This window comes from Narcine bancroftii, chromosome 2 (assembly GCF_036971445.1).
Source record: "Narcine bancroftii isolate sNarBan1 chromosome 2, sNarBan1.hap1, whole genome shotgun sequence".
Lineage (NCBI taxonomy): Eukaryota > Metazoa > Chordata > Chondrichthyes > Torpediniformes > Narcinidae > Narcine > Narcine bancroftii.
This window is the reverse complement of record NC_091470.1, coordinates 349,129,597-349,152,653: the sequence shown is the minus strand read 5'-3', so window position 1 is coordinate 349,152,653 and position 23,057 is coordinate 349,129,597. Positions and strand designations below refer to the sequence as shown.

The 23,057-nt window shown below is 41.5% G+C and overlaps 1 protein-coding gene across 6 annotated transcripts in view; it reads right to left on the bottom strand.

The window, feature by feature from the left end:
• Positions 1-23,057, bottom strand: part of tsnare1 (T-SNARE Domain Containing 1) — a 962,849-nt gene that overhangs the window by 852,849 nt on the left and 86,943 nt on the right. The gene's annotated exons all lie outside the window — the stretch shown is intronic.

Here is a 23,057-nt window from a genome sequence, read left to right as displayed (position 1 = left end):
GGCTGAGAGTTCACGTACTGGTTAGACTGCTTCCAGGCCTACCTGAACGTGGCCAGAGACATCTTCCACACTGATGAACTCAGGAGGTTCGCACTCATTTTGAGGGTAGGAACAAAAGGGTATGCAGTCATTAGGGACTGCACTACATATGATGCTGCCATCGAGGCTTTGAAAGCTCGGTACCTGAAGTCGCAAAACAAGGTCCTAGTGAGGCACCCACTCACTCTACATTGCCAAAGGCCAGGAGAGACCATCGATAACTACCTGTTGTATCTGTGGAGGCTTGCCAAGAAGAAGTGCCTACAGGTCACATTCATGAAGAACATATTCAGGACACCCTAGTCATGTGGGTCCGCTCAAAATATAGGAGGCACCGACTGCTCGAGTCGGGTAAGAAGGACCTTGCCAGCCACGTTGGAAGAGGACGATGACCTTGAAGCCAATGAGCTCGCTCACCCAGAGGATCCCCTCCAAGGACCGGCTGCTCCCGCTACCTCAGCCCTAACAGCTGCCACTTCCCCTGCTAGTGAGACCCCTGTGCTAGGGAATACTTTTCCTGCAGCAAGAGCTAGCATCCCTGATCATGTTGCCCGAATAAAGACTCAGTGTGTTCCAATTGTGGCAAGAAAAGACATTGGGTGAGGGTTTTACCGCACGAGGGGAGCCCGGGGAAGTCCGCTGCCTGCACCGCTCCCAGATCCAACTCCAGCCCCAAGCCTTCTGTCCCGAATTCACCTGAATCCACTTGCTGCATTAGATGCCGACGGAGGGCGGTAGTGAGAAAACAGAGCGAAAAGGTTCAGCGGCCATCTTGCTGTGACTAAAATTCAAACTTGGTGGCATATTGTCAGAGGAGGTAGGAGGGCGGCCATCTTGCTATGCTGTGGGCAACCCAGGATGATGGGGGCCACTCGAGTGAGGAGTATGGAGCCTCCGGGGTCTGAGCCTCAATGGTTCTAGATCAGGACAGACCTCACCAGTTCAGCAACTCCATAGTGACTGTGAAGGTAAATGGACATCCCACTACATGCCTAATGACCCAGGCTCTACTGTAAGCTTCATAGACTCACGGACTGTGCAAGAATACAACCTAAAGATGTATCCTTTCAATTATCACATATTCCTTGCATCTCATTCACATTCTACGCGTGTTCAACAACATTGTATAGTCGTTTGAAGGGGGAGAATTTTGTAAGATACAACTGTATGTACTTGATGAATTGTGTGCTCCAGTGCTGTTGGCTCTGGGATCACCTCCTTCCTGTAACGGTTAGGAACAGAGGGCCTCTAAAATCAGAACCCACATACACCTCTCCACACTGAATATTGACCTGTCGCCTCTCTTCCTGAATCCCTATTGCTACTAAGAGCAGGAGGTACAGTGCAGAAGACTGAGATTTCATACAGTCTGAGGTATAATGTCTGCTTGATGAAGGTATCATCAAATCTAGCACCAGCCCATGGATAGCACAAGTGGTAGTGGTAAAGAGGGGAAAAAAAGTCCAGGTTAGTAATTGACTATAGCCAAACCATCAGTACACTCCTGGACACATACCCCCTCCCTCGAATTTCAGACATGGTGAATTATATTGTGCAGTATCGGGTCTATTCGACCATTGACCTGAAATCTGCTTATCACCAGCTGCCAATCTGTTCCGAGGCATTTGAGGTTAAAGGTTATCTCTATCAATTCTGGACGGTCTCTTTCGGTTTTACTCGGGGTTTCTATCTTCCAGAAGCAGGACAGAATGGTGGATGAGTATGGGTTGAAGGCTACCTTCCTCAACCTCAATAACGTCACCATCTATGGCCATACCTTGGAAGACCATGACGCCAACCTCCAGAGCTTTCTCCACGTAGTGAAAGCCCTGAACCTCACTTATAACTCTAGCAAGTGTGTGTCTAGAAATAAACTTCTGGCTATTCTCGGCTACGCAGTGGAGAATGACATCATTGGCCCAAATCCCAATAGGATGTGCCCTGTTAGAGCTCTCCATTCCCAGGACCACAAAGGCTTTGAGCAGATGCCTGGAGTTTTTCTCATATTACACCCAGTGAATCCCTCAATTTGCTGATAAGGTTCGCCCTTTCTTAAAAGCCACTATCTTCCCCGTCTTGGCTGAAGGCCAAACTGCTTTTAACTACCTCCGAATTCATATTGCAAAAGTCGCAATGCACGTGGTGGATGAGAATGTACCTTTCCAAGTGGAAAGCGATGCTTAGAACGTACCCCTGGCCGCTACCCTCAACCAAGCAGGCAGGCTGGTTGCATTCTTCTCTCGGACATTACAAGGCCACGAGCTCCAGAGCCCCTCTGTGGAAAAGGAGGCTCAAGCCATTATGGAGACACTGTAGACACTACCTGGCTGGTAGGAAATTCGCACTCCTCACTGACCATTCATGTCGCATTCATGTTCAATAATGTCAGGAGGGGAAAAATCAAAAATGGCAAGATTGCTAGGTGAAGGATCGAGCTCTCCACCCACAATAATGACACTGCCTACTGGCCAGGAGCCCTTCCTGACCAATGAGCTCTGCCATCCAGGGGTTACCTGCATGGCTCATTTTGTCAAGGCGCGCAATCTGCCCTACTCCATGGAAGATGTCAGGGCAATAACCAGGTCTTGCCAGGTCTGCGCTGAGTGCAAGCCACATTTCTACCGCCCCGCAAAGGCACACCGGATCAAGTCATCCAGGCCCTATGTACGGTTCAGTGTCGATTTTAAGGGACCTCTCCCCTCCATGAACGGGAACACTTTCTTCCTTTCTATGACTGATGAGTACTCTCACTTCCCGTTCGCCATTCCATGTTCAGACACCTGCACTTTGTCAGTCATAAAGGCCCTAGATTCAATTTTCACCCTGTTCGGGTATCTCGGCTATATTCAAAGCAACCGGGGCTTATCCTTTATGAGTGACAAACTACATCAGTACTTGCTGGCGAGGTGCATTACATCCAGCAGGACTATGAGCTACAATCCCCAGGGAAACGGGCAGGTTGAAAAGGAAAACACCATGATCTTGAAGGCTATCAAACTGGTCCTGAAGTCAAGAGGCCTCCAGAATCACGCTGGCAGGAAATCATTCCTATGGTGCTCCATTCCATCCAGTCGCTACTATGTACTGTGACCAACGCTACTCCTCATGAGCTCCTATTCAATTTCAAAAGAAGGTCGGATTCAGGAACTACTTTCCCAACCTGGCTTACAACTCCTGGTCTGGTCCTTCTCAGGAAGAATGTAAGGAGAAGCAAGATCGACCCCCTGGTGGAAAGGGTGCAACTGCTCCATGCCAATCCCAAGTATACTATGTGGAGTATCCAGATGGCAGGGAGGACACAGTCTCCTGGCACCCACAGGAACAGAGGGTCCATTGCCTCAAGCCACGGAATACATTCCCACTACCCCCAGTCAGGGCCTCAGGAAATCCCGATCAGGAAGAAAGTTCATCCCCCTCCACCATAGACCCTGCCTGCCACTTCTCCCCCACAAGGGGACCAGGAGACTCAAGGAGTTCAAGGCCATCCCGTGCTTAGGCGCTCCATCAGGATCTCCAGGCCGTTTAAATTTGTAAATAAGTATATTTTTTTGATTTTTTTTTCCTTAAATTCTGCAGGAAGGGGTAAATACAGTGAACTGAGATTCACTGGTGGTGTGTAACACTGATGGCTGGCTCCACCTCCCGGCTCCACCCCCATCTACCTATATATAACCTTGGTTTCCCCCTAAATCCTGAGCCGCTCTGAAGACCACTGTAAGACCCTACCCTCAGTTATAAGCTAAAAAAAGTGTATGTTCTCCCTCCAGTCATGAGAGCTTTTATTTATGCTACAGGGTTGTTGGGAGAGGAGGCAATGTCAGTGTAGTGTAGTGAATGAGGAGTCTAAGATTGAGCTAAGGCTTAAACAGCACCAAGAATCTTTATTCCAGTGCTACAGGAATCAGTATGGAAAACAGGCCCTTCGGCCCATGAGCCTCGTCTGCAGTCAGGAAGTGCTTGAAACTACCATGAGGGAATAGCCAGACATTGGGATAGAAATGATACTCTCAGGCAGACACAGCTCTGATTTGGGATAGGCAGGTCCTGTTTGACAAATTTACTGGAGTTCTTTGAGGACTTAGTAAATGCAGTGGATAGAAGAGAACAGGTGGATGATATATATATTTTTAAATTTAGTCATATAGCACGGTAACAGGGTATTTCGGCCCTCAAGCCTGTACCACCCAATTAACTTACAACCCCTGGTATGTTTCAAATGGTGGGAGGAAACCCACGCAGACACGGGGAGAATGCATCAACTCCTTACCCTGGTCGTAATCAGTGAAGCTGTAACGGCGGTCGGTGCCAACTATGCCACTCAATGTATATTTAGATTTTTAAGAAGGCTTTTGATAAAGTGTTGCATAAAAGACCCATCCATAAAATAAGAAAGCATAGAGTTGTGAATAATGTTTTGGCATGAATAGAGGACTAGTTAACAACAGAAGGCATGAGTTGGGATAAATTAGTGTTTTTCTGGTTGGCAATCAGTGGTGAGTGGAGTGGTGCAAGTGGTATAAGGCTGCAATTGTTCACGATATACATCAACGAGTTGGAAGAGGGAGCATGTTGAAGTTTGTTAATGATACAAAATTGTGGAAAAGCAAATTGCACAAAGAATGCAGAGAGCCTGCAGAGAAATATTGATAAGTAAGTGATTAGGCAAGGATCTGGGAGATAGGGTACAAAGTTGGCAGATGGTCAACTACTTTGGAAAAGAAAATAGAAGATCAAATTATTACAGTACAACTCCATTATCCAAAATGGTCGGGACTGGGTCTATGTTGGATAAACAGTATTTTTGGAGAACTAGTCTTTTTTTAAAAAACAGTCCAGTAACGACAGCAAATCAGTTGTAATAGTGTTTGAACAACAAACAACAAGGGAAGGCTTTTTAAGCATTAAAATAAGGTTTAAGTCTCACCAAAAAAAATGCTGGCTGCTGCTCATCACCGACACCTCCACACTGAGGCCTGGGTCCTGCCCAGGAGCCAGAGGTCCCTGCTGTTACCTGAGAGCCTGAGGTCCCGCTGTTGCCCGGAAGGCCTCCCTCCTTGATGACACAGGGACAAGGGCTTCTTCCAACCACTTGCGACTGGGAGACGGTGTCACATAGTTTGAGAGGGAGGGTTGGAAAGAAAAGTAAAAAGGTGTAGGTAAAGAAGAAATGGGAAGAGAGAATCATTCTAATTTCATGTCGAGTTAATTTTTTTTCAACCTGTGAGGTCAGTTCGGCTCTGTAAAATTTTTTGGATAAATCATTTGTTTCGGATATCCGCTTTATCCAAAAGTTTCAATTATTTTCAGAAAAATTAGGATTTCAGGAAATCCGATTTCGGATAATTGCAGTTATGCTGCATTTAAATTGTCACAGTATGCTGTTGAGCAGAGGGACTTGGGAGAGCTGGTGTATGAACTGCAAGAGGTTGGTTTGCAAGACCAACACTGATCAAGAAGGCAAATCAAATTTTGGCTTTCATTGCTCGATGTATTTAAGAGCCAGAAGGTTCTGTGGCAAAGCGTCCAGTGTTCTGGTGAGGTGCCATTTGGAGTACTTTGTTCATTTCTGGTCTCTTTCCTTGAGAATGGATATACAGGCATATTCCAGAGATGTTAATGTTAGCCAAGGAGGAGAGAGTGAGTCGTCTGGTACCACACTCACTGAAATTCAGAAGAATGAGAGGAGATTGTAACGATACTGATTTATCACAGCTTACAAACAAATAAAGAATGCACTCACTCATTTCTTCCAGCACGTCGTGAAGTCGACTTTCTTTTATTATTCACTAGACACAATATTGCATTCTTCAACTCCCCAAACAACATCCAGCTGAACTCCTCTGACTTTCTCATTGGCTCACTGCCACACAGGTGACCCTAACACTCTCACTCTCCTCCTCCTTCATACCCAAATACTGACACTTAACACGCGCACGCATCTGCGCTGTTACCCCTGCCCGTCACATCGCTTGCATCATCAGTGGAAGCTGGCACTGCTCCTGACAAAGGTAAGTATGTAACTGCAACAGACTCACCCCCACCTCCAGCCTCCGAGCCATGCAAGGAGGCAACTGATTGGAACCATCCCGTTACATTATGGTCTGGAGGGCTGACAGTTCGGCCCAACCTCGTAGGAAAGTATAAGACAAAGCAAGGGTCCGACTGGTCCTCTGACTCTGCCTCCATCGCAGAACATGGACCATCGATAAATGCCAGCTTCAACAAGAAATTTAACACCCGAGAGATGGTCTTTGAGGAAAAGACAGCAGCTGGCATGCACATGAGCAGGAGTTGCCTCTACTGCCAGTCCTGGTCGTTTCCCGGCTGCCACCAGGCAACAGCATCTAACCTGCAATCCTTCCGACAAATACGCTGTCCACCACCTCTACCTTGTCCTCGACCACCACGATTCCAACCAGGTCAACGGAAGGAATTTGATGCATGTCCAATACCTAGACCTGCGTAGTCAGGGCTGCCATTTGCTGAAAAGACTTGTAAATTGGGGAGGTTGTATCAGTCAGGCACAATGGAATTGTTCAGGGCATGATAATCACCACAGGGTCACCAATCCCCTGGAGATTATTTTGGATCCATATGCAATGGTGAAACCCAGCAGCTGTCAGATCTGCAGACTATGCCCAACTCTTGCCTGCAGTCAAATTCCGATCTCGCGATTTTAAGACTGTCTGAGGATAATCTACGAGCCCGCGCTAGCACCAGATGATCCCGAGTCTCTATATGGTTGATTACTGTACGATACGATGGAGTCACTAGGTGAAGGAAATACTTGAGCAAGGCTTAGAAAGGGCAGGAGCCAGGTTGAAGGCACATCAGATGGCTTACAACATTGGAAGGACGACACTTGCATACAAGAGCTGTGGTCCACGATACAGCAATTTTTCAAATCCACCAGCAAAGAAAGGTTAAGTATGTGACCGCGACATATACAATTATTAAAGGGACAGATAGCATAAAGGCAGGAAAATTGTTTCCACTGGCAGGCGAAACAAGAATATAGCTTCAAGATTTGTGGGTGTAGATTTGGGATGGAGCTGAGAGGGACTGCTTTTCCCAGAGTTGTGAATCCATGGAATTATCTATTTAAGGAAGCAGCAGAGGTTGCCCTCATTAAATATATTTAAGAGGGTGAGATAAGATTTTTGCTTAGTCGGGGAATTAAGTTATGTAGAAAAGGCAGGTGGGTGGAGCTGAGTCCATGGCCTGATCAGCCCTGATGGTATTGAATGACGGAGCGTGCTCAACAGGCCAGATGGCTGACTCTTGCTCCCATTTCTTATCAACTATCATTATAGTGGTCAACAAACCTTCAAATCCCCACTCCACCAGTCTTTGGGATGCCAAAGAAAACCAAAGCACCCAGAAGAAAGGAGAAACACAAGTAATTAGAGTGAGGGCATGCAAACTCCACCCAAACAGCATCAGAGGTTAATATTGATCCAAGTCTCTGGAGTTGTAAGGCAGTAGTTGTAATGGAAGATTCTAACCTATTTTTAACCTGTTTTTTCTTAATTTCCAGCTCTTGGTTCTGCAGGGCTGAGAACCTAATTGTTTTTTAGAATCAACAGACACAAGCAAAATTCCACCGAGGGGCCAGAGATGCTGTTATCTGAAGAAAAGACATCTGTGTCCTTTAATCTTCCTGCTTGTTTTGGTCACAGACTGTCAGAGGCCTAGCCTTGATGCAAAATAAGCCAATGTATTCAAAATGATAAGCTGAAAATTTTGTTATTCGTTAATTAACCTAGCATGCTAGCTTGCTTGCTTATCTTTCTTGCTGTGCTGGGAATAGGTGCTTGGGTAAGCAGTTTTTGGGTAATATAAGCCATGGTCCCGCTGCTGAAGTTTGAGACTCTCCGAGAGGTGGCAACATCTCTCAGCAAGAAGAAGAAGAACTTCTGGAGTCCAGCCAACGTCCCGGTCAGGGGAGGTGGAGAAGCTGCTACCGGCGCTCTGACAACCTACTACAAGTGTGCAGTCGTTGCCTCGCTTCGGCAGTTGGGACCAGTCCAAGCATTGATAAATATAGTTGGGAAGGGTTTGCATATTGTAGTGTGAAATCAGCTTTTGAATTTGTAATAAACATTTGTATAATCTGAACTGCTCTCGGTGTGTGTGTCTATTTTCTTTCAGTAGCTCAAATACTGTGACCAATCTAAAACGAACAAAGTGAGAGGTACAAGTTTACCCAAGACAGTATTGCAGGAGTCAGAAACTTTTAAGGGTTTAGATGTTGGTCTGCTAAATTCCAGGATTGGCACCACAAGTTGTGAGATCAGTACTCTTCATATTTGGCTTCTAAATTTTACAGCAGCCATCGGAACATATATTGCACTAACTCATTCATTTTAAAGGGGTTGTCTGCCAGGATGCAGAAGTGCAGGTAAGTGGCTTTACAGTTGTTAAATATTCATTTTTGAATTAATTTCAATTTGATTTAAAACATTAAATGTTACTATTTTTGGCTTAATTTAATTGTGTCCTGTTCTGTACTCTTTAATCTATTCTCTGACAAAATCAGTTTCACAGCCTAAGCTGGGAAAATGAAGGGGAGGGGCATCAGGACCCATAATTGCAGGCTGTGTCACCCCCCCCCCCCAGACCACTCTGTTTCATGGGACACCACAAACAGCCAAGAGCTGTACTGGGTTGAGGATGATCAGGCTCAATGTGGGGCATGACATTACCCTTAATTCCAAAACAAGCCTGCAGCCATGATGCAGAATCCAAGTTGACTCAACACAAGTGTCTGGTCAAATTTCACGATTGGTGAAACTCAACTTAGAACTGATCAGAAAAGCAATATATTATTGTTTGCATCATGTAGAGACCTATTTTCAATCTCAGTGCTGAAAACAAGACAGGACACAATCCAATTCTTTGATGTATTTTGCTGAACTCAAATTATTTACCATATGTACTCATTTAAAAGTTGAATTCTCTGAATCATTTTTTTAATGTTAAATTTGAGGTCAACTATTACATGGATACTGCCTTTGAGGGGCTGAAATACACACAAGATTCCAAAATATCTTATCAGTAAAAGTCCAAATGATCTTTACACGAATAAAAAAACAAAATAAAGAAAAAAAACAGAAGGAATTAAAATAATAATAATAGAGCAAGGTTACTTGTCCCTCAAGCAGAAGCTGATCTGTGATGGGTGTATGGTAATATTGGTAATTGGTTGCAGATTTCAACATTATGCAATGGTTATGTCAGCACAACGATTTGACCGCTGCAGCATTTGGACTCTCTCAGCTGATTCCGCACATCTCCGCTGCGAAAATGCATCTCACCAACCCCCTGTTCCATGCCCGCATTCCCCTCTCGTTCTAAGGGTGCACCACATCTCCCTCGCTGGTCTCAGCATCAACAGTAAAGATACTGATGAGATCCTGGGTGGATGCCCATTAGGAAACAGAGCCATTTTAAAGGGTAGAAACCATTAGGAAACAGAGCCATTTTAAAGGGTAGAAAGTAAAACTGTCAATATCAAACAGAACGACAGTGCTAACAAGGAAAGCAGGAACAACTGTATTCAAACAAACTGCATTTCCTCCCCTTTTTGTTTTTAAGTTATACCCTGAAATTGAACACTTTATTGGAAGAAACATAATGATTAAAATTAGAAAGAATTCTTTAGCACTCACATCTAAAAATAGTTCAGTTATCCAAACCATTCATTCCCGCATGGCTCGGATCAAGAGCAATTAGGAACGAGATTCAAACTTAACATTTTCAAGTGAAGATCGATACTCTACTCTCAGCTCAATTAATGATTCCTGGTTTTGTGCAAGACACTGCTTTTTACAATTTAAGGTGGTACACAGAACTCACATGTCCAAACTTAAATGATCTTGTTTTCATGCAGATATTGATCCATTACGTGAGAAATGTAAAATTTTTGAAGTTTCTCTGATCCATATGTTTTAAGGGTGCCCAAATTTAGAGATATTCTGGAAATACATTTTCCAAACTTTAGCCACAATTCTTAAGATTAATTATCGGCATCTCAGGAAAAAGTTTTAGCTTTTTCCATGTTGATAGCCAGACGAGCAATTTTATTGAAGTGGAAAGATGATTCATCCCATATTCATACACAGCGGTTATATGATGTAATGTCCAATTTAAATGCAGAGAAATTTAAATATCAGAAGAAAAAGAAAGACAGAAAGTTTCAATTTGTGAAATTGTGGGGCCCATTCTCAGGATTTTTTTTTATAATTGGAAGAATTATGTTCTCTAGGGATTGCCAGTGGTTCCACATTATTGATTTTTTTAAAATTAATTTATAAGGTAACCTTGACTCGAGGAAGGGGATAAATTAGATTTAGTTTTTTTTTCCTTTGGGTTTAACATGGTTGCATGGATCATTTCAATTAAATGTTTATGAGATATTATAAGAAATTGTTGATGTTGTTTTCTTTTCTTTCATTTGCTTTTTTTTAGTCCTTCCTCATATACAAATGAATTATTATATAATTATGAATTCTGCATTTATGCTTATATGCTAAACTCAAAAATATTTTTAGAAGATCACATGAGATCGACTTTTACACGGTATATGTGGTGTCTTGAATTTGGCACCAGACAATAGGACTGGAGACTTGAATGTGTTTATTCGTTTTTCAGGATCCGGGTGACACTGGAAAGGAACGTGCTCAGTGCCCATGCATAACATCTCAGTATCATCCTGTTTATTTCATTTATGGCAAGCAAGCCCAAACCCTATTTGCCTCATTGGATTTGGAAATGCACTTCGCAATTACTGGTTATGCCATCATGGAAGGATAACTGTTACAAAGGTTAGAACTCCAATTAATCTTTTCTTAAAAACCATTGGATCAGGCTTTAAAAAGACAATTATGAAAGTGAGAGATAGTGTCATGAGCAGGAGAGAAGAATAAAACTTATGCCAAGACGACATTGAGATTTTTCCTTTCCTTGAAGACAGATCGATAAAAGGTTTTGGCTTACATCGATTCACTACATTCTTTCAATAAAAAGAAGGGGCTATCGAGATAAAATATGGGACTGGATTTGAAAGATTGTGCCCAGTTCTGGTCATCTTGTTAGAGTAAATGGGAAGGACCCATTTAAAAAAAACTCACGAAGATATTATTGGCACTGGGAGGACTGAGATACAGGGATAGGTTCGATAAGCTTGGACATTTTTTACTGAAGGAGAACATCGTACAAATTTACAAAATCATGAAGGGAATAGATGAGGTGAATAATCTGTCCTCCCCCAGGTAGGAGAGTCTAAAATCAGAGTGAAGAAGCAAAAGATTTTAAAGGACTTGAGGGAGAATTGTTTTCACAGAGAGGGTGAAGAAGCTGTAGAGGTAGGTACAATTATGACATTTAAAGATATGTGCAGGTAAACAGGTACACTTTAGAGGAATGAGGGCCACTCGCAGACAAATGGTACCAGCTGAGAAGGATGACATGCTTGGCATGGACATGTAGGCCCAAAGGATTTGTTTCACTCCAAAAGTTTGGGTTTGCATACCAAGTTGAGTGGCTAAAGTTTCTAATCTTTCACCAGCCAGCTCTGAGATGCACCAGGCCCCTCCTCTCAGTTTGTCTCTGTTTCACACCTTTCCTCTGAGCTAAGTCCAGTGACAGAGACAGATAAAGATGGATTGCCATTTGATCTCCATCACTCATCTCTGGCTTTACATTTCAGCATGCAGGCACAAAGAGTGGGCAACCAAACGATAGCACTCCTCTGCAGAGATACTAGCCAAGGTAGCTTCATGCAACCCATTTAACTGTCACTCTCTTTCCACCAACGATGCCTGATATTCTCATTATTTGCAGAGTTTTCTAGTTTATTTCAAAAGAAAGATGGTTAAACTACTAGGTGATTTCTCATCAGTCAGAAGATGGGCGGATTAGCAATTAATCTAAACCAAAGAGTTCCTGAGCACGATTCAAGATTTTCCTCCTTAAATTGTTCTTGGCTGCATTTAATCTGTTTTCTGCATCTCTCCCAAAAGAAAACATGACAGTGATGGCTGGAAGCTGTTGGGAATAATTCCAGCAAAGGTATTCTAAACATGTGGAGTGGATCAGCCCTTTCCTTTGTTGGCACATTTCACATCTCAGTTAGCACAACACTAATAGAGCACTGTTTTCTCCAGGAGCTCTGGTTTCGTCCCACCTTTCAAAAACGTAGATGTGTTATTGTTTAATTAGAGTATTTGGGCAGCTCAGTCTTGTGGACCAGAAGGGTTACCTAAATATATCTTCATTTTAAAAAATTAACTTATTTTATATTTACTTATGACATAAATACCAGAGATATCAGTGGTATCCTCACTGATGATAGTCAAGGCCCTGACAATTTCCTTCCTGTCTTCCCACAATTTTCTGGGATGCACCTGGTCTGGACCTGGAGATTTATTCACCTTGACACAACAGCTGACACCTTTTCACTATTTCTGCTGACATATCCCAGGTTATTTTGTTCCCTCCCTCACTCATGCTTATCCTGCTCAAAAAATATACACAAAATATTGATTTAATATCTTCTTCAACACACAGATGCCGCTGCTGATCATTAAGGGGACCCACTTTTTTTCTTCGTGACCCTTTTGTTCTTTATACACAATTTTTTTTTGCATTCCCATGGTCTGTCAAAGTCAGTGGTTCTCAACCTTTTTCTTTCTACTCACAGACCACTTTAAGTGTTCCCTATGCCACAGGTGCTCTGTGATTAGTAAGGGATTGCTTAAGGTGGTATGTGGGTGGAAAGAAAGTTTGCAAACTACCAATTGAACAATCTAATTGACTCGTTATGTGCATGGTTTCATAACTCCAAAGGAAATGGGCCAATGGCAATTTTTCTGAAGCAAGATATTTCAGTAACAATTGAGTTTAGAGCAGCGATTCTCAACCTTCCCGTTCTACTCACAGACCACCTGAAGCAATCCCTTACTAATCAGAGCACTTCTGGCATAGGGATTACTTAAAAGTGGTCTGTGAGTGGAAAGAAAAAGGTTGAGAACTACTGGGCTAGATGGTATATAAAGAGCTGCTACGATCTGAGGGAGAACATGTAAAATCCACACATAAGATGCAAACTCCATACAGGCGCTCATGGGTGGGAGGTCTTGCAGCTTTGGTCTCACAATTATCAGTCCAAAATTGGTGTATAATTAACATCTGGAGCTTTTTTTGCTTTTATCACCAATTGATATATGATTGCTGCATGAATATACAATGCTGACATTGAGCAGTTGGCTTCCAGCCCAAGTGTGAGCTGGCAATGAAGTCTGTGATAAGAGATGGTCCCCTGCCAGACACAGCAGAATTCTCAACAATCAGCGTCGAGAGGCTGATCACCTACCTAAAAGTAACAGGTACATGGTCCAAAGATAATCATTCCAATTGATGCTCTCTATATTTTTGTGGAATGCATTCGCTTTTCATTTAAACCATCTATTCATGAAATCATGGTGGAAAAAATCAACTCATGGAAGAAGATATATAGACTCGTTGGTGGACAGCATTGCATTCATACAATAATTACAAGTTTTCTGTAAAAAAAAGAGGTGATTCTGTTATTTCTAAGATCCATAATGCAGCGCTGAAGCAGAAAAAAGGAACCTGAGTGAACAGGATGCAGTGATTAGACAACATCAAGCCAAAGACAGTCAGGGGAAGAAACACACCCAAAAAAAAAAGCATCTATTTATTTCTAACAGGCTAAAACCAAAATTCTGAACTCAATTCTTTCATTTCGCACAAGGTTTGTTCTTGTTAAAGAATGAGTTAAATTCAGATTACAAGAACAGATCCTAATGCACAGGTAATTCATTAGTAAACTGTCAACATCCATTCATTTCAGAACCAAGAATCGTTATTATTGCAACAGAGGTTTCACGCAATTATTGCACTAAGTTGTGGCCAACAGGTTCAGTTTGAAAAGCAACAAAGATAATTAAGACACACGAGACTGCAGATGTTGTAATCTAAAGGAAAAAAATGTGCCCAGGTACTCGGGTCAGGCAGCCTCTGTGGAGACATCAGTCTTGATGCAAGGTGTCAACCTGAAACCTCAACAATCCTTTTGCCTTCACAGATGCTGATTAACCTACTAAGTTCCTCCAGAATTTTTTTTTTGACAAATATAATGGAACTGCATTTCTGAACGCTGATAATGAGGCATTCACAATTTTTCTGCTTTCTTTTCTCAAGGTAGTAAAGAGGGAAAAAAGGCATCATTATTAATTAAAATATATTGATGTATCTTTTGGCTGAGAGATTTAAGAAGTGTGATTCTAATGAAAGCCAATCATCTGAGGATATGATTTTTGTTGATCCAGAATCAAAGTACTGAAATTGTGAGATATTGAAAGTGGAAACTCAAGTACCATCTTCAAAACCAGAATCAACTGTCATGAAAATATCACAAAATGTGTTGTTTTGTGGCAGTACAGATGCAAATATTGTTATGAATTGCATTTAAAAATAAATTTGTCCAAAAAGAAAAGAAATTGAGGGAGTTGTGGTGGGTCATTGCCCATTCAGAAATGTGAAGGTAGAGGGGAAGAGGCTGTTTTATGCCACTGAGAGGCTCCTTCCTGGTGGTAGCAGTGTGAAGAGGGTATGGCCTGGGTGGTGAGGGGCCTTTGGAATGGAGGCTGCTTTCTTGACACCGCCTCTTGCAGCTGCCCTTGATGCCGTGTAGACTGATGTCCATGTTGGCACTGGCAGAGTATTCTTTCTTCACAATCAGAATTTATTGTCATGAAATTCAGTGATTTGCAGTAACATTATAGTGCAAACATATATATTATAACCATTTTATGACATTACTATGAAAAATAAAAATAAAATATTATAATAATAATAGGGCACAGATGGTAAGACAGGGTCTTTGGTTCATTGTTTATTCAGGAAACTGATGGCAGCAGGGAAGAAGTTGTCTTTGAGCCGTTGAGTGCTTGTATTTAGGTCCCTGTACCTTTTTCCCGATGGTAGAAGAGCGAAGAAGGCATGCCTTGGTTGGTGGGGGTCTTTGAGGATAGAGGCTGCTTTTTTTTACAAACACCACCTCACCTCATGTAGATGTCCTCGATGAAATGAAGTCTGGTGCCGGTGTTGTCACAGGCAGAGTTAACAACCCTCTGGAGTTTATTCTTGTCCTGAGAGTTGGTGCCTCCAAACCAGGCAGTGATGCAACCAGCCAGAATGCTCTACACAGTACACCTAAGTTGACATATGTTTAAAAAAAGTCTTCGATGAAATACCAAATCTCCTCAGAAACCTCACAAAGTATAGCCGCTGGCGAGCCTTCTTCATGATTGCATCAACGAGAAGGCACCAGAACAGATCCTCAGAGATGTTCACACCCAGGAATTTGAAGTTCTTGATCCTCTCCACGACTGAGCCCTCGATGAGGACTGAGTCATGCTCCCTTGACTTCCTCCTGGTTTGGCTGACATTGAGCGCAAGATTGTTGTCATTACACCATTCAACCAGCTGATCTATCTCCCTCCTGTATGCTTCCTCATTGCATTTGTGATTCTGCCAACAACTGTGATGTAATCGGCAAACTTGTAGATAGCATTGAAATTGTGCCTGGATGTTCAACGAGTAGAGCAATGGGCTAAGCACACATCCTTGGGGTCCGCCAGTGTTGATGATCAGTGAGGTGGAGACGTTGTTTCCAATTTGTGCCCACTGTGGTTTTCCAATGAGAAAGTCAAGGAACCAGTGGGGGGAGGGGGGGGTACAGAGACCTACGGCTTGTAGCTTCTTGACCAGCACTGAGTGAATAATGTTATTGAAAGCAAACTTGTCTATGAAGCACAGCTGTACGTATGAATTCCATTTTCGAGGTGATCCAGAACTGAGTGGAGACCCAGCAATGTTGCACCTGCTGTGCAGCAATTGTGACAATAGGCGAATTGCAGTGGGTCCAGATCTTGACTTAGGTCGTGTTAGTTCCAGCCTATCAAAGCATTTCTGTCCTGTACATTGGCACCTCCACACCAGACAGTGAAGCAACCAGTCAGAATGCTCTCCACGGAAATTTGCAGGAGTCTTTAGTGACGTACCAGATCTCCTCAAACTCCTCACGATGTATAGCCACTGGCGAGCCTTCTTCATGATTATGTGGATGTATCAGGGGGGTGGGAAGGGGTAAAAGGGGAGAAAATGACACTGTGTATATTCAAGAGGGAAATATTTGTGTGTATTTTGGTCAATGTGGTTCATAGTGTGAAAAATTTTTAAAAATTTAAAAAATAAATAACAATCTTCTATAGAAAACTTCATGGAAAGAAATCCTAAACGACTCATTACCACAATTAGGATGGCCATAATACAGTTTGCCAAGAAGTATTTAAAAGAGTCCGTAGAATTTTGAGAAAAGGTCTCGTGGAGCGATGACACCAATATTAACCTATATCAGAATGATGGCAAGAGCAAGGTGTGGAGGTATAAAGGAACTGCCAAAGATCCAGTACATACCACCTTGGCCAGGGTTTGCATCTTTCTGTATAGCCTCTGTATTTCTGTTCATGAAATCTTATGCAGACAACAGTCATTCATATATTCATACCTGCCTTCTGATCTGTCATACATTCAATTGGGTTTTTTTCTTCATTATGATGAGAATTCTTCTGTCATCAGGAGTGGGGGTCTTCCTTGGAATACCAGAGCTCACCAGTACACACATTCTTCTTAATAATGTTCCAAACTGTTGATCTTGGTAATCCCAAACTTTGGGTGATGTCTCTTACTGTTTTATTCTTGGTTTATTTTAGCCTCATAACGGTTTCTTTGACTTTCATTGGCACAAACTCTGGTCCTCACGTTGAAAAATGGCAACTACAGACACCAAAGGTGATCAAAAGCTTAGAAACAAGCCTAGCTCCCTTATACCCGCCAATAAACATCCCTGAGTACTGACAAATATCTGTGACACCAAATGACCCAAACATTATGGTTTCCTGAAATGAGGGGACTATGGATAAAATGTGCTGTAATTTCTACATGGTCAATCCAAAATGTTTACAAGTGACTATGAATAAAATCTGGAATGTGCACTTCAATTACATGTGAATTATTTGATTACAAAGTTGAAAATGTGGAGCACAGGGCCAAATAAAGGAAAAAAGTGTCTGTCCCAAACATTATGGAGGGCACTGTATGTCATGTCTCTATTTCTGACAAATTAAGTTTTACTTTCTCCATAAATGGTTGTAATTTTAATGATGGCAACTTTTCCACAAAGGGGCATTAATAACAAGGTCAGGAGGTCTCCATCCACATAATAAATCTGTACTGCAAGGAGGTGACACAATACCTTGTTCATCAGAGAGAGCGAGCAAGAGTGGCAGAGTGTGAGAATTAACTGCTTCTGTGCATCCTGCAGTTAATGCCCACCACAACTGACAGTCAACTGCATTTACTGCCAATTCAAGGATCAAGGAAGCCAGCTTAACTTTCTAACTCCATCACGCAGCTTCACAAGGTATTCACCAACTTCAAACTGATGCTCAACAAATAGGAAAGAAAATTCTTAACAAAAATGAGCAGTATTCATGACAACTAAATATAATTCCTGTAAAATCCCCATTATCCAGAATTTAAGTAACTGGTAGCCTCAAGCAACTGGAAAAAAAAAACAGAAAATAAATAGGTTAAAAAAATCCAAAAGTTTAAAATTGGCATCCTTAGTAATCACGCAATTCACAATCTTTTTCTTTTTTAAAATATTTTTATTAATTTGAAATAAATATAACATGTATATATTGTTTCAATATTAAATAATTTTATAGCTTTTATATAATGTAACAGATATAAAACCACCAGCGCCCCCCTGCCTAAATGATCAAATTATGATAATAGTCCATGAATGGGCCCCATATCTTGTCAAATTCAACCTTGATGTCTTTAACATTAGATCTATTTTTTTCTAAACTCAACCAAGACAATTGCAGATGAGTTGATGCTATGCTGTCCCTCCATCTTATCAAAATTGCTCGTCTGGCCATCAATGAAGTAAAAGCTACTTTTTGGGGGTTGAATTCAAGGAAATCCTCTCTTCTAGAGAATAACCAAACAAAGCAATATACCCTAAAAACCTGTGATAGGAGTTATAAAGAATTGTTCCCAATATTCTTGTGGTTCTGGACACTCACAAGCATATGAATCAGAGAGCCCTCAAAAATTTTACATTTGTCATATAGTGGATCAACATCAGGATAAAAATAAGATAATCTAATTTTGGACATATGAACTTTAAATTGTATTTAACAATGTCATGCACAGAATGAAGTATTATTAATCAATTCAAGCATGGTATCCCAATTATCATCTGAAATTAATGTATTTAAATCTCATTCCCATTCATTCTTGATTCCCATCCCTGAACATATTCTTAGGTCCATTAAATTGCTATAAATAATTGCTATCAATCCACCATGGGAAAACTTTTGGTCTTTAGAAGATAGGCCTTGTTTATACGGAGTTGTTTACCTTGCCATATATATGAAGAAATAATTAAGTCCACTGAGTTAAAATAAGTTTTAGAAAAATTGGTAAAGATTGAAACATACAAAAATGTTGGTAAAATGTTCATTTTAATTACATTAACATATCCAATCATTGTCATGCACAAGAGTGACCATTCCAATTATAACTCTTTAGTCTGGTTAACTAATATTGAAAAATTTCAATACATTTTTACAACTTTTAGTAATTGTGATTCCCAGATACTTGAATTAGTCTTTAACTATTTTAAAAGCAAAATTAGCAGAAATTGCTAAAGATCCAATTATAAGTAATAATTCACTTTTATGATTTTTTTTTACCCACAATATGCAATCTCAAGGAACTGGCAAATTCACATTCCCGGCATCAAACAATCCCCATAGGTTCCAGATATTTGGGGTTTTACTACTGCTCAACAATGCATTGGTCTGCGGGGAACATCTGACTGTTTTGCAATCATCTGCATTCTAATTATTTTATTTCTTCTTGGGGACTCCCTCAGGCTCGAGGATAATTTGCCTTTCACTCCAAGCTGGTGAGGCCAAATGTGAGACGTAGACTCCGAAAGGGACAATGCAGCGGGTTGTTGACAGGGCAGGTGGTGGATGGACTATGAGGTGGTGAATGCCTTCTGTCATTTATCTCAGACTCCATGGATTCCAGGTTCTCATGGTCATCCCAAATACGCATCCTCCACTGAGTGATCCTAGCCATAGCTCTCAGAGGTCAGAGGAAAGGTTACATTTCCTTCATCAAGGTTTTGAGAACATATTGGAGTCACTTCCTGTCCACCTGGTAATCTCTTGCTGTGATAGAGATCAGAGTGGATTCTCTATTCCAGAGTCTGATGTCAGCATTTGATTGACAATAGGATCACTATTTGAGGTACCAGAGCTTTATTTAAACCTTGCTGCTGAGGACTTTGGGCTGGAAAAGATCTCGTATTTAGTCCGTAGATTTGAGGATTTTGTGGAGATGGCATTGACGGTCCTTTCCATTGTTTTGAAGAAGTTCAAGGCTCATGTCTATAAATAGAGAAACCTGCTGCTCATTTGATGGAGTCGAGTTTTTGGAGAGGACAAAATGAGGCTCGGTATAATGGTTGATGCTGCCCCCTGTAATTATCTTGATGTGTGGTGAAGGTCATGTCCATTGTACCACGACAAGAGCAAAATCCACCGTGTGATTCAGGCAGCAGTTCTTTGGTTACAGGGAGAAGGTAGTTGAAAAGGGCCTTGACAAAGACTTTCTCTGACAATAGGGAAGCCCTGAGGTCATTATTATAAGTTGACTTTGGTTTCTTTTTTTTAAAAGAAGATCACGATTGCTCTCTTTTTTTCCCCAAACATCCTCCTCACCATATTTTTGACAGAGATATTACCTGTCCCAAAGCCTTGTTGCTTTTCAGCCAAAATACAACTTTTCACCATGTGTTGGGGTGATGGAGACAAGGTTATTCATAAGGGGTCCTTCCAAGTTATCCTTCTGGAATGCCTACACTGAATGTTTTTGGCTCCAAAGGACTTGCCTGTGTTCAGGAATTATGAGACTTGAACTGTTATGATCCTAAGAGCATTAAGCAGTGTCCAATTATACCAGTGGAGTTTAAATGATTCAGACTGTTCAGACCCAGACAATAACAGAATGCTGCTCCACTATCATTGTCTAGGAACTCAAATGCTTTGACCTTCAAATTACCAGTGAATGAAACATGACAGACAAGAAATAGCCAATTTCCCTACACATTGTATCTGTTAGAAATCCTTTTCATGCAAGTATTATTCCAGGGGCTTGCTGACATGAGTCATTCAGTGCCAAGTTAACCTGCTGAATTGAGAAAGAGGCAATAAGCTCAATTCTGATGACTGATTCTGATCTGGACACAATACCCACTCCCGTGCATGAAAGAACTTGAGTGGAAATAAAGCAATGTTTAAGTTCACATGCGAGCTATTTGAGCCAGATATTACCTCAAAGTACAAGGCAGCTTCATGATCCAGTAAAATCAATTGTATCAGTGGAGTTTAAATAGTCCAGACCATTCAGAAACACACAAGAGTGAAGCACAAAAGTCTGCAGATGCTGTGATTGCAGTAAAATTACAGAAATGCTGGAGCAACTCAGCAGGTCACGGAGTGTCCATACTCCATAGGAGGTAAAGACATACAACCAACGTTTCGGGCCTGAGCCCTTCACTAAGGTCTGAGCATTCAGGTGCCTGCCTGCTTTTTGATCACACCTTGAAGAAGGGCTCAGGCCCAAAACATTGGTTACATATCTTAACATCTGATGGACACTATGTGTCATGTTAAGATCATCCAGCAGAAACATATAGAAGGAAAACGAATATACACCCACACCACACCACCCCCCCCCCCAAAAAAAATGCTCTCATCTCTGAACCAGGGAACAGTCAGAAGGATACAAAAACTGTTCACCATGTCAAATCAAGATTTACAACTCTCCAAATTGTGTTTTCAGAGTAAGTGGCCATAATATCAACAAAAGTAACAAGATTACTTTTACCACCGTGTGAAGAAGCCCTTATTACAATAAAAACATGTCCCGTTCTTCAGGTAATTTGGACTGAAAAAGGGCATTTTGTTGCAGTTACATTGTGTTCGTAATTCCAAGTACTCAAAACCCTTTAAGCAACTGCTTCGTAAAACAAACCCATCTCTGCCTCATTCATTTGGGTATTCAGTTGACTGCTATGAACTAATAGATCACTTAAGAGAACATAAATGCTCTTTCACTCTGGTATAATTTTTCTCCTGTCCTCTGAGATTGTGTCATTTTTTTTAAATCCAAGAATTATTTTATCACTGAAGTGTTGTCATATCTGGAGGAGTCACATGATGGAGTAGTGGCCGGTAGGAGAATACCAGCACTCTCCAGAAAAGAAAAAAAAAGTGAAGGAAACGCAAAGCCCCAGATACACAAAACACAACAAATAAAAGATAAAGCTGTGGAGAAAAGAAAGAAAATGGCACCTAAGAAAGAAAAACCAAAAATGAGAAAAAAAAGAAGGAAAGACGCCGGAGGAGAAAGGAGAAAGCCTTACCTGTACGAAGAAGCAGGGACCCGCCGTGGACAAAGGAGCCTGCTCCCCAAGGTTAGTGGAGACCCCACAGGGTGCGACCTCCCAACCATGTGACTGTAAAAAGCAGAGGTGCGCAATGCTCACAACAAGGAAAAGGAGAACACCGATGTGGGGGGGGGGGGGGGTGGACCAGCTGTGGAGTGAACCGTCACAGCACGAACAGCTGAGAGATGCCCGATAGCAGGGCTCCCAGCTGGAAGAAAAGGAAAGCAACGGGAAAGGGAGAGATGAGAAAGAAAAACAACAGCAGGAGGACCAACATCAAGAGGCCATGAAAAAAAATACCCAACAAACGGAGGCAAGCAGCTCAACAAGAAAGTCAGAAGAGACACAGATACAAGGAAGAGAAGTAGAAGACACAAACCCGAGCAGACACAGAAGAAGAAGAAGAAGAAGAAGAAGAAGACCAAGCTCTGCACAGAGGAATAGAAGGTAAAATGAATGGACAGTACATAGATAAAAAAATTTCAAGAACAAGTGAGAGCATTAAAAGAATGGTTGACACTAGAATTTAGCAAAATGAAAAGTACAGAAGAAAAAGTGAGTAGAATAGAGCTGGTCATAACAGATGTAGGGAAAATGTGGAAGAACATTTGTGTAATGGCTATAGAAATGGAAGTGAACGATTTAAAAAGAAAATTGGAAGAAAGTGACAAAAAAGTTAAAGAAACACAAGAGTTGTTAGCTCAGAAGATGGATATAATGGAAAACTATAGTAGGCAAAACAATATAAAGATAATGGGCCTAAAGGAAGATGAAGGCAGCAAAGATATGAGAGAATTTATAAATGAATGGATCCCAAAAGTCCTGAGAATGCCAGAAATGCAGGAAGGAACGGAAATAGAAAGTGCACACAGAACACTAGCCCCGAAACCACAGTCACAGCAAAAACCAAGATCCTTTTTAGTAAAATTTCTGAGATACACGACAAGAGAAAATATATTTGAGAAGGCAATGAATAAATTTAAAGACAAAAAAAACCACTGGAGTACAAAGGTCAAAAAATAATTTTCTACCCAGACATAAGTTTTGAACTCCTAAAGAAGAGGAAGGAGTTTAACACAGCAAAATCGATCTTATGGAAAAAAGGCTACAAATTTATGTTAAGATATCCAGTGGTGCTTAAAATAGTTATCCTGGAGGAGCAAAACAGACTGTTCTCTGATCCGGAGAAAGCACGAGAATTTGCAGAATGCCTGGAGGACAGAAAGAGAGATGAAGAGATGTAACAAGAATGAAGAACGATGACAAACTACATATAAAGAAGTAAAAATAATGTATAAGTAAGAACTAAAGGAGGGAAGAAAAGGGAAGTAAGGGAGGGGGTGAAAAAGAGGAGGGGGTAAAAAAGAAAAAGTGAAGAAAAGAGGGGGAGTTTTGT